Source organism: Sprattus sprattus, assembly GCF_963457725.1.
Source record: "Sprattus sprattus genome assembly, chromosome: 2".
NCBI classification, from domain to species: Eukaryota; Metazoa; Chordata; class Actinopteri; order Clupeiformes; family Clupeidae; genus Sprattus; species Sprattus sprattus.
In genome coordinates, this window is record NC_137921.1 from 33,350,210 (window position 1) to 33,366,087 (window position 15,878).

Genomic DNA, 15,878 nt, shown 5'->3' on the forward strand with positions numbered 1-15,878 from the left:
CTAAGGCAGAAGGCAGTAACTTCTATGTTAAAGCTCAGTGGTATGATAACAATGGAATAATGACCCTATTAATTAATCAGCAGTAATACTATTTCATTTATCACAATTACCAATACCATGATTATCATAATGTGACTTCACATTTATCATATTTTTTTTTGTATTTCAACACGGGTAGTCACATTACTGACACAAACTCTCTGACCGACCTCAGTGTCATATACTGTTTTTATGTATCTGACTGAAATAATTGCTTGTCTGTATGTGTAACTTAAAGTAAAGGTTTCTGACAACAATTTCAATAATCATGTTTATTTACAGTGGTCGCCATCAAACAAGCTTGTGAGCACAATGAACACTCTTCTTTGTAACGGAGCAAGTAATCTGATGTAAAAAAAATGTCGAATACTTATAAAAACAGATTATCCAAAACACATCACACACACTCACACACACACACACACACACACACACACACACACACACACACACACACACACACACACACACACACACACACACACACACACACACACACCATTGAATTATCACATTAAGCACATAAACAATGAACTTGAATTGTCACATGAAACACATAAGACATATACAGCCGCGGAAAAAATTAAGAGACCACTTCAAAATTATCAGTTTATCTGGTTTTACTATTTATTGGTATGTGTTAAAGTAAAATGTACATTTTTGTTTTATTCTATAACCTACTGGCAACATTCCTACCAAATTTCAAATAAAAATATTGTCATTTAGATCATTTATTTGCAGAAAAATGACAATTGGTCAAAATAGCAAAAAAGATGCAGTGTCTTCAGATCTCGAATAATGCAAAGAAAACAAGCTCATATTCATTTTTAAACTACACAATACTAATGCTTTAACTTAGGAAGAGTTCAGAAATCAATATTTGGTGGAATAACCTTGATTTAAAATCACAACTTTCATGTGTCTTGGCATGCTCTCCACCAGTCTTTCACATTGCCGTCGGGTGACTTTATGCTACTCCTGGCGCAAGAATTCAAGCAGTTCGGCTTCTTTTCATGGCTTGTGACCATCCATCTTCCTCTTGATCACATTTCAGAGGTTTTTTATGGGATTCAGGTCTCGAAATTGGGCTGGCCGTGACAGGGTCCTGATCTGGTGGTACTCCATCCACACCTTTACTGGCCTGGCTGTGTGGCATGGAGCATTGCCCTGCTGGAGAAAACACTTCTCAGAGTTGGGGAACATTGTCAGAGCAAAAGGAAGCAAGTTTTTCTTCCGGGACAACGTTGTACTTTGCCTGGCTGAGGTTTGTAAAAGACCATAAGGATTGAAGCAAAGCGGACTGGATGTCCCTAAGTTCGTCTTCTCTGATGAGTCCAATTTTCAGCTTTGCCCAACACATGGTCGTCTGATGGTTAGACTGAGACCTGGAGAGGCCTACAAGCCACAGAGTCTTGCACCTACTGTGAAATTGGACTCATCAGAGAAGACGAACTTAGGGACCTCCAGTCAGCTTTGGTTCAATCCTTATGGTCTTTTACAAACCTCAGCCAAATGATCTAAATGACAATATTTTTATTTGAAATTTGGTAGGAATGTTGCCAGTAGGTTATAGAATAAAACAAAAATGTGCATTTTACTTTAACACATACCAATAAATAGTAAAACCAGAGAAACTGATAATTTTGAAGTGGTCTCTTAATTTTTTCCGCGGCTGTATGTCAGTCCATTGGGTGTGTGTGTGTGTGTGTGTGTGTGTGTGTGTGTGTGTGTGTGTGTGAGAGAGAGAGAGAGAACGATAGAGAATGAGGCCCATTTTCCCCCTCCACATGCCCCCGCTTGCCAAGCGAAGTTACCCGATTTAGATGCACCTTTTTCGGACTAGCCACAGGCACTGGGTGGGGGAATAGCCCGATAGCTTAGCATATCTGCCATGCAATTCTAATGGTAATGCTACCTAGCTTGGTATGCTAACTGTCGGTAACCTATACATCGTGAAATCAACCAAAATACTGATGTCACTGGCTTTAATTTCATAATGGCATGTTAGTAGTACATTTAATATCAGTACAGTTGTTTAATTACTGCTGATATTTACATTTACGGTCTGTAGCCTGGTGATCTGCAGCCTCGGCCACCTTAGCCACCCTACTCTACTAAGGCATAGAGCCGTAACTTCGGGGCAGCGCACTGTAACTTCATTCGAGTGCTCAGGACAAGGGTGAGAGGAAGGCAAAAAGGCGTATCTGAAGTTACGGGCTTCTGCCTCAGTTTCGCCTTGCACTTTTGAACTTACGGCAAAACACCATCTTGTTTTTTGCCCGAAAACAATCGAATTTTGGCTTGATATTTGTGTACATGATAAAACTAAGGCATGTGGTTCCAAATACGTCAAAAACTCATTTTTGACCAAACTTGAAGTTACGGTCTTTTGGCTTAGCACGGCAGAGATGTGATTGACGGGAAATGACCTGTTCATTGACCAATCGAAGCACTTTCTACTCACGCCGGAAGGCCTAATTGCAGCAAATCACCACCCTGAGCACGCCCCCTCAGGTCCCTATATATTGAAGGTGACTATGCCGCCCATCCTCTGAAGACTCTGAGCCTTTGAGCCTCCAGAAGAAAAACACGCACTGTGCACGCAACCTTATCACATCTGGTCCCTAACTCAGAAAAAACCGAGGTTATATCTATAACCGAGATGTTCCCTATCGCAGTTGGGACTGTGATGTGATTGACGGGACCGTGTCTAACCCCGCGTGCAACAGTGTCGGCCAATATACAAATACACATGCCAACCCATTCGCCTTGCCCTCATAGAGGTTCATGTGGCGGCGGCAGGGCCGCGTTTGGGCAATGGGCAGAAGGGGCTTCTGTCCCGGGCCCCGGCCTCTAGGGGGCCCCGGCGCGGGGGATTTAAAAAAAAAAAGATTATCATATTTTGATATTTTTGATGCATTTCCCCAGCCGTAGTGAAGTCCACGTTCTCTTAGCGTAACGTGTCGTTGCCGGTATCAAAGCATGTAAGACAACAATGGCTTCGCATGAAACGATAAGAAAAAACGAAAGTGGAGCTAAAAAACGAAAAATGTATCAGCTCTTTTTCTTACTCCGGTTTTCCCGACTGGACGCATAGCTCCGTCCGTGTGGAAGAGCATGAGAAAAGCCAGTCGCATAGAAACGCTGTCCTGGTCTGGCAGGAACTCAGGCCCGGGGAATTTACTGTGAATTAATCCACCAGTGAAAAGATGAGGAGAGCTATTGGTGACAGGTTCTTAAGCGAGTGGTTGAGGTGGTTTCTGTCAGAGCGCGGTCTTTCATTCCGTGGAAGTGAAGAGACTTTCGGATCACCACGTAATAGCAATCACCTTGGGATACTAGAGCTTCTCAGCAAGTTTGACCCTTTCTTAGCAGAACACACATTAAGAAATATGGGAACAAGATGGGGAAGGGGACAACCTCCTATCTCTCTAAAACAATTTGTGAGTAGTTCATAGCGTTTGTAGGCTACTTGTTGTTGGTATGTTGGTACAATTGCTATGTAGGCTTTAGGCTACAGTTCCACAAAATGAATGCAAATTTATTTTTTAAATGATCATAGTCTGTCATAATTTAATTACCAATCCCCCTCTCCCTCTCTCTAATATATATTAGTAAAAATAATAGCAGTAATAATACAATATTTTATATAATTCATATATATATATATTTCTAATCCCCACAATTAGGGGGGGGGGGGGGGCCCAGATGATTCCATGCTTATGAATACTTACACCCATCTGCGCCGTCCGCCTTTAATCCATAAAGGGAGACAGTCGTGCAGTTAACAAAACATCGCATGTTGCATGTGATCACAGATCACTCGCCTGCAACACACTCTGCAGGAAACCGGGCTCCGCCACATCCAACATGTAGTAATTAATAAAGGTGTGGCGAGAGCTCCAGCTTGCAGCTTTGCAAATGTCATCCACTGACACACCCTTAAACAGGGCCCAGGATGACAAAACTCCACGAGTAGAATGCGCACAAAGCTTCTCCGGGGGTTCCAATGACAAACTTGTATAGGACAAAGTGATAGCCTCCACCAGCCACCGGGAGAGGCTCGACTTTGCCAGGGGTTTGCCTTTGGCGCTTGCACCAAAGCATACGAATAACTGATCTGATTGCCTGAATAAACCAGTGCGCTCTACATAAATGAGAGCGCGCACTGGGCAGAGCTTGTGCAAGCGCTCTTCCTCCGCTGATCCAAAAGGAGGGGGCGAGAATACAAATCCCAAGAAGGCAATAGGTGCCTGACAGGCACTCTAAGGCGCCTTATTCCAGCCATAAAGCGCAAAGCCAATGGATGATTACCTGGAGATTTGCCGTTAATGCCAATATGGCAGGCGGAAAAAGCTGCCAAATACACTTTGATAGTAGAAGCAGCTTTCCCTTCATCAAATAATTGTTGCAAGAATTCCAAGATGATGCCCAAGGCGCAATCAATAGGGTCGTGCTGACGTGCAGTGCACCATCGCTCGAACATGGCCACTTGAGCGTATACAGAGATCGGGTAGACGTCGCCCGAGCGCTCTGTATAGTATTCACTACAGAATCCGACAGGCCTGACGCTAAGAGCCTGTTCCTATCAGGAGCCAGGCCCTGAGCTGCCACAGCTCTGGCCTGGGGTGCCAAACCATCCCGTGAGCCTGTGAGAGGAGATCCCTGCGCAGAGGGAGCTCCCACGGAGGCTGCACTGACAATCTGATTAGATCCGCCAACCATGGCTGATTGGGCCAATGGGGCGCCACTAATATCAACTCCAAACCCTCCTCTCCCACTCTGCGGATTACCTGATGTAGCAGAGGAATCGGAGGGAATGCGTAAAGACGCATGTTGGGCCATTGCTGGCTCAGCGCGTCTACGCCTAACGGAGGGTTGTTGCCTCCCAGCGAAAACCACAGAGGGCAGCAGGCGTTTTTCCTGTTCGCGAACAGATCCACCTGTGCCCTGTAAAACCGAAGCCAAATCTGGTCGATCACCTGACACCAGTCTGCTGCTTGAGGGTTGCCCCTCGACAGAAGGTCGGCTCCGTAATTGAGATGACCTGGTATATGCACTGCTCTGAGAGAGCGAATGCGCTTCGCTGCCCACAGGAGCAATCGGCTCGCCCAATGATAAAGCGCAGGGGAGCGCACCCCTCCTTGGCGATTTATGTAGGCTATGGCGGGCATGTTGTCTGTTCTGACGAGAACGTGACGCCCGCTTAGAATGTGAATGAAATGTCGAAGCACTAGGAAAATCGTTCGCAGTTCCAACACATTTATATGTGACGTGGCTTGCGTTGATGACCAGAGCCCGTTCACAGAAAATCCTTCGCATATCGCACCCCAGCCTGTAGTGGAGACGTCTGTGGTGACGATAACGCGACTCACTACTGCACCCAGCGGAGCCGCTGCCGAGAGGAAACACAGGGATGGCCATACGGCCAAGGCCTGCCAGCATCTGCGATCCACCGTGATCAAGCGAAACTTGTCTCTGGCGGAGTCGAGTTTCAATGACAGATACCACGCCTGGAATGGACGCGCCTGAAGCATCCCGAGGGGGCGTGCCACTGCTGCGGCTGCCATCAATCCCAAGAGCTTCTGACAGCGAAGGGATGAGACCTTCTGTCCTAGTCTGAACATCTGCACGCATTCCCTGATAGCATCTATTCGTGCTGGCGACAGACACAACGTCATTGAAACGGAGTTTACTGTCATGCCTAGGTAGGGCACTGCCTGCTGAGGACGCAGCAAGCTTTTTTCTTTGTTCAGAACAAATCCGAGGCGGTACAGGTGTGCCACCACAAGATGGCACTCCCGCACCGCCTCTGCTTCTGAGCGAGAAGCCAGGAGCCAATCGTCCAGGTAGTTGAATAAGCGAATGCCTATTTTTCTCAATGGAGCGATGGCAGCCTCTACGCACTTTGTGAATACTCTCGGAGCTAGGGAGAGACCGAATGGAAGTGCGTGGAACTGGTATGCTACTCCGCCGAATGCGAATCTCAGATACTTGCGGTGTCTGGGATGAATTGGATCATGGAAGTACGCATCCTTGAGATCTAACGTGATCAGCCAATCGCTCGGCTTTATGAACTGAATCAGCCGGCGTGGAGTTACCATTTTGAACTTCAGCGGCATGAGAGACTTGTTCAGTATACGCAGATCTAATATAGGGCGATAATTCCTGTCCTTCTTTGCGACGAGGAAATACTTGCATTCTCTGGCGACACTACGCTTATAGCCCTTTTCACGAGTAACGCATCTATTTCCAGTTGAAGGAAATGTGCACGATCTTGTGGCACCCGTGATTGAATTACACTCGTAAACCTGGGCGGAGGCCTGGCGAACTGAAGAGTGTAACCTCTTGAAATCGTTTTCAGCACCCAGGGCGAGACTGTGCATGCGCGCCAGCTCAAAACGCAGTCTGTCAGCCTGGGGCTCATATTGAATTTGTCGGCTACTAAGCCGCTCATCACCAATCTGTCTAAACCTTGATCTGACCCCACTCCTAGGGAGGAGGGTGAGATCTGGGGTTTCCCCCTCTTGGTTTGAATAAAAAAATTGGTTTTGCGAATGCAACGGGTGCATCGCGGGAGGGGAGAAGCTAGGTTGTCTTGTGTCTGCGCCTAACGGGACAGTGTCGAAAACATGGGAATGTAGTGCTTGTGGGAACATTTTCGTCGTGCTGGACATGGGGTTTACATGAGCGCATCTGGCGACTTTCCCAGGTGGTGGCGGGCACACCACCTCCCCACCCTTTCGTTTCAGGGGGCGACGAACATCAGGGCACCTGCGGTCTGCCTCGCCCTCTCGTACCACGTCGTGTGGGTTTGTGCGTGGCCCCGGAGCTTGTCTGTGCCGCTGGCTGCTGCTGCTGTCGCTGCTGTGGCTTAGCAGGCTGGGCCGGTGGCCGGAACGGGTTCTTGTTCCAGCCGCGGCGCGCGGCCCCCTTAGCTGGAGGAGCTGGGGATCGGAACCCACTCCTTTTCACCCCCTGTGCTGGTGTGGTCTGCCCTGAAGAGGACATTGGCTTGGAGCTGCTCGACCGAGGCATCCACGACTGAAAAGCCTCACGGCTCTTCTGCTCAGCCTCGAACTTGTCGTTCATCGCCCCCACCGCATCACCGAACACACCCTTGATGCTGACTGGAGCGTCAAGGAGTGGTGCTTTCTCCCTGTCCGAAAGTGTCTTGGCCAGGGAGAGCCGCAGGTACCTCTGCGTCGCCACAGAAGCCCCCATTACTCGCCCCAGCCCCTGCAACGAGCATCTGGTGAGTCGGAGAGACAAATCCGTTGCTCTCCGTAGCTCCTCCACCGTCTCGTCGTCCCCCAGACGAGCTGCGAGCTCCGTGAGAACACGCGGACTGCCCTGCAGCCAGGTTAGCCTTCTCGGCCAGAACCGCCATGTGACGAGCGCTCTTGGTGGGTAGCACGGGTTTCTGGCCGAGGAGCATCGTGGGGGAAGCAGGGGAGAGATACCCTCAGTGACGTGCAGTGCCTACCCTGACAAAATTCAAAAATGTTTATTAAATCATTTTATTTAATAAACTTGTATTTGTATTTGTACCGAGTATTCTTGTGATTTATATATGCAATACATACGTTATTCTAATTGTTTAGACGTTACGATGACAATTGTATCAGTTACGCATAAAAAATACAAAAAAACGGTAGAATAAGCAGTGCCTTTACTGTCCATTCATTTTGAACGGCAACGAAAAAGTCATGTCGCGCATGCGCACTTCGATTCTGTATTCTTTAATATGTACGTCGAAAGGCACAACTGACCTGTGCCTTTGCTCGTAAATATGTTATGCCAGTAATCATCTACGTTACGTATCAAACATGGACCAATTAAAATCGAGATACTACTGGACATTTGCGCAGCTGACGTCATTACACCAGCTAAGCGTAATCCCCGCGAAAATCAAAGTAAAAATGACAACAGCGGTATCTACCGATATTGTGGAACTTAGACATTTCTCTAAACTCGACTTTAATAGAAAAAAGGAGTAACTGGCAAGATGGGAGGCCTAGTCCAACACTAAATGAACTTCTGCAGAAAAAGGGACCAAAAATTGTTGTTTCAAACGGACTGGTATGACAAAAAAGATTGGCATTGTGGCTGTGCTAGTCAGGTGAGTTAGAAACTATTTTGAGCTTAATTTTGAAATGATAAGTGTGGGGTTGAATTAATGCCGACTGCAAGCCATTTGCTTTCATATTCAATTGAGCAGTGTGTGTTCTCATTGCTGCTGACTGACATACATAATTGGCCGCTGTGCAATAATTAAGGATAAAGATGGTTGCATTCTGATGATGGACATTAACTGGTGTGTGCGTGCGTGGGCGAGACTGAGAGTAGTAGGCCACACGATATGTTATCGTGATTGGATTTTTATTTAAATATATCGATCGACTGTGCCTGTGTGCCGCACTTGTACCTACTGTTGTGACGTAGCCTATTAGCCTAAACAATAAAGTAATCTGGCTTTCATAACTCAGTGCCTACCCTCGTACTGACTTCACCGCACGTCACTGGATACCCTGCTACGGTGTCCTCCACCGGCGGAAAGGAGAGGTAGCCCTTCTCTTTCGCCCGGTCTACACGGAGGTACTCCGCAAACCCCGGAACCGGAGCGCGCCCTGAATACGGCGCAGCCCATGAGGTCTCCAACTCCTCATGAACCTCTTTGAAGAAGGGGATGTTTGAGGAAGTTGGCTGGGGTGGGTCACCGTAGTACTCTCCTTCCAACAATGCAGAACGCATGCTGGGCGGAGGGGGGAGGGGGAGACCAAGCCGGCTCGCCGCCCTCACCGCTACCTCGTGTAGCTGGTGACCCAGGTTCCGGGAGAGTGCCGGAGGCTTTGTAGACCTCGGCGCGTCACCCATCACCACGTCTGTGTCCTCGTCCGAGTCCTCGTACGAATCCTCCAACAGACTTTCTCCTCCGGCGTCGACGTCCAACTCGTTGACCTGGACGTCGAGCTCAGATAGTAGCTCGGCGGCCTCCTCAGTCACCGCGACTGGGGCCACCGAGCGCACTGGGGAAGAGCAGGAGGACCCAGCGGCTACCCGAAGGAAACTGCCAGGCCCACTGCTGCTTCCAGGGCGAGGGGAGCCTCGTCCGTCCGGGGACACCACCCCGGACAGCACAGGCTGCACCCCTAGGGCCCCAAAGTGCCTAGGGCCCCAACCAATTCTGTCTTTATTAGGGGCCCCCAAATCTGACCCCCCCAGCCATTACTTATGTAAAGTAAAAAAAAAAAAATAACAAAAATATTAACATAATGCCGAACTAATGCCTAAATAATAATTTTCCAGCACACATGCCCCCCTCCATTGTGCATTGGACTAGTCCAGAATATGATGACGTAGTAACGCGCGCAGCGCGAAATAACGTTACTTCAAACCAACGCAGAGGGATCTGTATGCGACTCGGTGAAAATGAAGCGGGATTATGATAGTGGTTGTGCTAAACGAAAGAAATGTGCTGAGAAAAAAAGAATTTCAGATACACTGCCGAAATTGACATCAATGTATCAGCCTTCCTAAAAGAACACGAGAAGTCTGCTGATCACCTCGCAAATATGGCTGTTTGGCGAACGCTTCAGCAACGGCTCCAAACAGGTAAAGCTATAGATCATGTAAATCAAGAGTTGTGAACGAAGTAAACAAATGGAGAGAGATCTTGAAACGCCATTATTACACACTTGGCCGAGCGCAACTTAGCTTTTCGAGGCCATTCAGAGAAGCTGTATGAGCATGGCAATGGGAATTTCTTAGGCCAAGTTCAGCTGATGGCTCAGTTTGACCCTGAGATGAGGGATCATGTGCACACCTAAACACCCCCCCCCCCCCCTGTCTCTCTCTCTCTCTCTCTCTCTGTCTCTCTCTCTCTCCTGTCACTCACTCACTCACTCACTCACTCACACTGAACCACTGCTTTGCCTGTCTCTCACTCACACACACAGCCACTGTTATTCCTGTCCACACACAAAATCTTTTCATTGGTCCTGTTTAAATGTAAATGGTGGTTTTCATAGACTCATATCCATTTTGTATTTTAGTTCTGTTAAGTGCAAGATCATTTTGTATCTCTGGCAGAGAATGGAAATTCTCATCTCTCTCTCTCTCTCTCGCTCTCTCTCTCTCACTTTCTCTCTCTCTCTCTCTCTCTCTCTCGTTTGATCTGAGTAATAAACATGTAATTTTGGCAAAGGCTGGAGAAATCTGAAACTGATTTTACTGTGGAGAGTTGAGTGGCAGTGCACTATGGGTTTATTGCGATTCTAAGAGTATTGGGATGGTTATTTGTTTTGTGTACGTGTTTCAAAAATGAGGGCCCCATGTCTATATTTTGCCTAGGGCCCCAAAATGTCTAGATCCGCCCCTGACAGCAGCGATGCCGGTCACCCTTCTCCCGGGAATGGCCACAGTCTGGATAGACTCTGGACATCTTGATCTGAAAAGAGACACAATTAGCAAGAGCTAACCAACGTAGCACGTTGTAAGCAGTAGTGATCTAGCAAGTCGAAGACGAGCGTGGTCACCAGCTAGACAGCAACTTGCTTAAGCGTAGAATATCCTTGTAGCACTCGGAGCTAGTAAGGAAATAATCCAAACTCACCAACTCGAAAGAGTAATAAGCACACAAAGACAAAAGGATACGCAAAGCGGGTAGAGTTCTTGTTCGATAGTCCGTAACCTCAAAGGCAAAGGGTCGAAAGAGGATGGGCGGCATAGACACCTTCCATATATAGGGACCTGAGAGTGCGGGCTCAGGGTGGTGATTTGCCGCAATTCGACCTTCCGGCGTGAATAGAAAGTGCTTCGATTGGTCAATGAACAGGTAATTTCCCGTCAATCACATCGCAGTCCCAACTGCGATAGGGAAGCCCTGTATTGTTATTCCTAGGCTTCTTCTTCTTCTTCTTCTTCTTCTTCTTCTTCTTACCTTTTTCTGGGATTAATTCAGCTCGAACCGCTTAACTTAGAAACGTCGTTCAAACTTTGTCGCGTAGGTCTTGTAATGGACACTTATGCTATGTATTTTTCACTTTTCTAAACTTTATACTTTTTAACATGTTAAAGAAAAACGAATATACATTTTCCCATTGACTTATATTGGGCCATTATGACATCATAATAAGGTCATTAAATTGGCTTGCACCTGTGCTTCACTGACACCTGCGCCAAGGTTCCAAGGCTCCTCTTCTCTCTGTCCCTCTCCATTCAACTGTATAACTAGGAATATCAAGAGATACCTTCCATACTCTACTTTTTTTTTTCTCTCCTTCTTTCTCTCTATCCCTCTCACTTTACTTTCTCTCACACTCCATCTCTCTGCTTCACTCTTTTTTCTCTCCTTCTTTCAATATTTTCCCTCTTCACTCTATCTTTACTGGCTTTATCCAGAGCCACTCTTTCTTTTCTTCTTTCCTTCTTCCACTCTTCTTTCCTTCTTCCACTCTTCTTTCCTTCTTCCATTTTTCTTTCCTTTCTTCTTCCCTTATTCCACTCTTCTTTCCTTCTTTTTCTCTTCTTTGACTCTTCTTTCCTTCTTTTACTCTTCTTTCCTTCTTTCACTCTTCTTTCTTTTCTTCTTTCCTTCTTCCACTCTTTTTTCTTTCCTTCTTTCACTCTTCTATCTTTTCTTCTTCCTTTCTTAACTTTTGCATTTCATTCAGGAAATGCATTTTCTAGTTACAGTGCATGAAATGCCCTGTATTGTTATTCCTAGGCTTCTTACTTCTTATTATTACAGTGCATGAAATGCCCTGTATTGTTATTCCTAGGCATTTTCTTCTTCTTCTTCTTCTTCTTACCTTTTTCTGCGAATAATTCAGCCCAAACCGCTTAACGTAGAAACTTCATTCAAACTTTGTCGCGTAGGTCTTGTAAAGGACACTTATGCTATGTATTTTTCACTTTTCTAAACTTTATACTAAGACTTTTATTTAATATACTAAGATATTAAATAAAAACGAATCGAAATTTTCTCATTGACTTACATTGGGCCATTATGACATCATAATAGGGTCTTTAAACTGGCTTGCACCTGTGCTTCACTGACAGCTGCGCCAAATCAAAGGAACCTCTTCTCTGTCCCTCTCAATTTAACTGTAACTAGGAACATTAAGACACCTTCCATTCTCTACTTTTTTTCTCTCCATCTCTCCATCTTTCTCTCTATCCCTCTCAGTCTACTTTCTCTCACACTCAATCTCTCTTCTTCACTCCATTTTTATCTCCTTTTTTCAATATTTTCACTCTCTTTTTCTCTTTCACTCTTCTTTCCTTCTTCCACTCATCTTTCCTTCTTCCACTCTTCTTTCCTTCTTTCACTTTTCTTTCCTTTCTTCACTCTCCTTTCTTCTTTCCTTCTTTCACTCTTCTTTCCTTTTCTTCTTTCCTTCTTCAACTATTATTTCCTTCTTTCACTCTTCTTTCCTTTCTTCACTCTTCTTTCTTTTCTTCTTCCACTCTTCTTTCCTTTCTTCACTCTTCTTTCTTTTCTTCTTTCCTTCTTTCACTCTTCTTTCCTTCATCCTCTCTTCTCTCCTTTCTTCACTCTTCTATCCTTTCTTCTTTCTTCTTCCACTCTTCTTTCCTTTCTTCTTTCCTTCTTTCACTCTTCTTCCTTTCCTAACTTTTGCATTTCATGCACTGGTATTTCCTTCAGGAAATGCATTTTCTAGTTCTTTGTACCGACTTCTGCGATTAATTCAGCTCGAACCGCTTAACTTAGAAACTTCGTTCAAACTTTGTCGCGTAGGTCTAGTGAAGGACACTTATGCTACGTATTTTTCACTTTTTTAAACTTTATACTTTTTAAGATATTAAAGAAAAACGAATATAAATTTCTCCCATTGACTTACATTGGGCCATTATGACATCATAATAGGTCTTTCAACTGGCTTGCACCTGTGCTTCACTGACACCTGCGCCAAATCCAAGGAACCTCTTCTCTCTGTCCCTCTCAATTTAACTGTAACTAGGAACATTAAGACACCTTCCATTCTCTACTTTTTTTTCTCTCCATCTCTCCATCTTTCTCTCTATCCCTCTCAGTCTACTTTCTCTCACACTCAATTTCTCTTCTTCACTCCATTTTTATCTCATTTTTTCAATATTTTCACTCTCTCTTTTCTCTTTATCCAGAGCCACTCTTGTTCACTCTTCTTTCATTCTTCCACTCTTCTTTCCTTTCTTCTTTCCTTCTTCCATTTTCTTTCCTTCTTTCACTCTTCTTGCCTTTCTTTTTTCCTTCTTCCACTCTTCTTTCCTTCTTCCACTTTTCTTTCCTTTCTTCACTCTTCTTTCCTTTCTTCTTTCCTTCTTCCACTCTTCTTTCCTTCTTTCGCTCTTCTTTCCTTTCTTCTTTCATTGTTTCACTCTTCTTTCTTTTCTTCTTTCCTTCTTCCTCTCTTCTTTCCTTTCTTCACTCTTCACTGTAAAAACGACAACTCAAAATTGTTCACCTCACTAAGATTTTTGCATTCACTGACAATAAAAATGCTTTTTGGAACTTGAACTGTCTTTTGTAAGCCACTTCAACTCACTGTCAGAAGTTTCTCATGAAATGTTGATCTTATTTGAAAAATTGAGTTGACTTTATTCTGAAGTTGAAGTTGACACCCAATTAGAGTGAGGTCAACTAATCTGCGCATGCTCATTTGAAATTTGTCATGGCAACCGGCTGCAACGGGGTTTCCAAGGATTTTCCCAGGAGCTCTCTTGAAAGTTTGAAAGTGTGCGTCCGCCATTTTTTATAGAACTAGAGTCTACGCTTCCAGCCGTGGCCATAACTTTTCACGAACGGGTTAGAAAGAAAAATCTTTCCTTCTAACGGGTAAGTTAATCATATGAATATCTAAATGCATTTTGTATTTGTATTAGATTTCATTGCGGGAGACAAAATTGATAAATCATAACCAGGCGAGGTGTTTATGGCAATACAAATGCCCCCACAAGCTAGCTTTTGGTTTTAGCTAATCGGTTAGAAGCTAGCTTATTTTGAGGAGCTAAAATCAATATAATTATTGTCCACATATTCATTGAAAGATTTGTGTTGCCGTTATGTGTTTTACTTTCGATGAACGATGTACGTGTGCTTTGCTCATTGACGTGAAACCGAAGCACCCGGCGGTGTTTAGTTTACATTGCTACTGGTGACCATGCGTTGCATACATTTGTATGGGACCCGGTATGTGAGGGACATGATCGTGTCTGCGGGTGAATGCAGTGGACTGCCAGAATTCTTTAGAATACTACACATATTGGTGGACAAGTGGTGGAAAGTGTATTTTGTCACCGCAAGGTTGTCATCTTGGTACCTGGAACATTATCGGTCTTACCAACTCATTGATAGCTGTCACTCAGATTTAGAGATTCTGGATCCAGAGACATTGAACGACTACCACCCATTAGCTGCATACCAAGTTGCTAGCACTTTGATGGTGACCCCAAGGGTTTGGCTACTGCAGTAAATTGAAATGGTAAGCACCTTTCTGTTTGTATGTTGTCATAATTTTGTCATGTGTTTTATAACTTGATTTCATGTGTTAAAGATTTCATTGTTTTCATGAAATAACCAAACCAGGATATTTTAAATAGCTCGACAGAACTGAAGCAACAAAAATGGCTTTCCTCAAATGAAACACAAAATACTGTGGAAAGTGAAATATCCTGGTTTGATTATTTTATTAAAAACCTTCAAAAATGTGCTTAAAAACCAACACTTCTTGAGGGGTGCCAATACAGTTTTTATATGGCTTCAGTTTGAAGTGTCATGCAAAATATATGTTCTTCTTTTGTCCTCACAGGCTTTGTTGCTTCTGGTCCACATAAATCCAAAACTTGTCCGTAAGATTCGGCTGACCAAAGCTCCTGAAACATTAGAGGAATTGTACAATGAACTGCGTCAAAGACTTGAACTTGTGGGTGAATTCTGTATACAGTATGAAGACTCGGACTTTGGCCAGGCAATTTGCAACCTGATTGACATAGCAGAGTTACCTTCAGAAAAAGCTATCTTGCATATTCTGTGGAGCAATGAGGACACCACCACGCCATCAGCACCACCTCCAACACCAACTCGGTCATCCTCCATCTCTTCCCTTGACACAGCCAGCATGGGATCTCCAGACTCAATCCACAGCTTATCTTCAGTTGTGCAGACATATAGGAGGAACGTTTCACAGTGGCCCACTCCATTCCCAGTACCAGAATTCTCATATGATGTTGATCTGATACTCCGCAGGGGGAATGCCACGTTTGAAGTATTAGGGAAGGGTTTACATGTAACCAGAGATGTCAAAAAAGAGATTCTGGACAAGTTGGCACAAGAAATATTTAATGTGAAAGCCTACCCTGATAAACATGAGTTTGAGTCTGTTGCTGCTGAACTTGTCAACAAATATCCCTGCCTCAAAGAGCCTGGTAGTGGTACTGGATATGCGGGATGGACAACCAGCATCAGGTACAAGATGGGGAACTACAGATCAAAACTACGTCAAGCTGGATGTAATGAGGTTGGTGTCAACAGGAAATCAAGAAGGGAGGAGGGGTGTGATCATGGTAGGCGAAAAAGAGATGATGATGGAGATGGTGGTCCGGAGGGAAGGTTTTCCTTGAAAAAGCCAAAACGAGGTGAGGTCAACCATGTACCCGATCATCCTGAAAGCTACACTGAGGAAGACTTCGAAGACCTGAGGTCTTCCCTGGTTGAAGCCATGAAGAAGAAAAACAAGGACACGGAGTTCATCAGACAGAAGATGGACATCACATTCTCCCATAGGAGAATGGAGATTGTGGAGATGGAGCCCATGGTCTCAGAGGTTCTGGAGAGG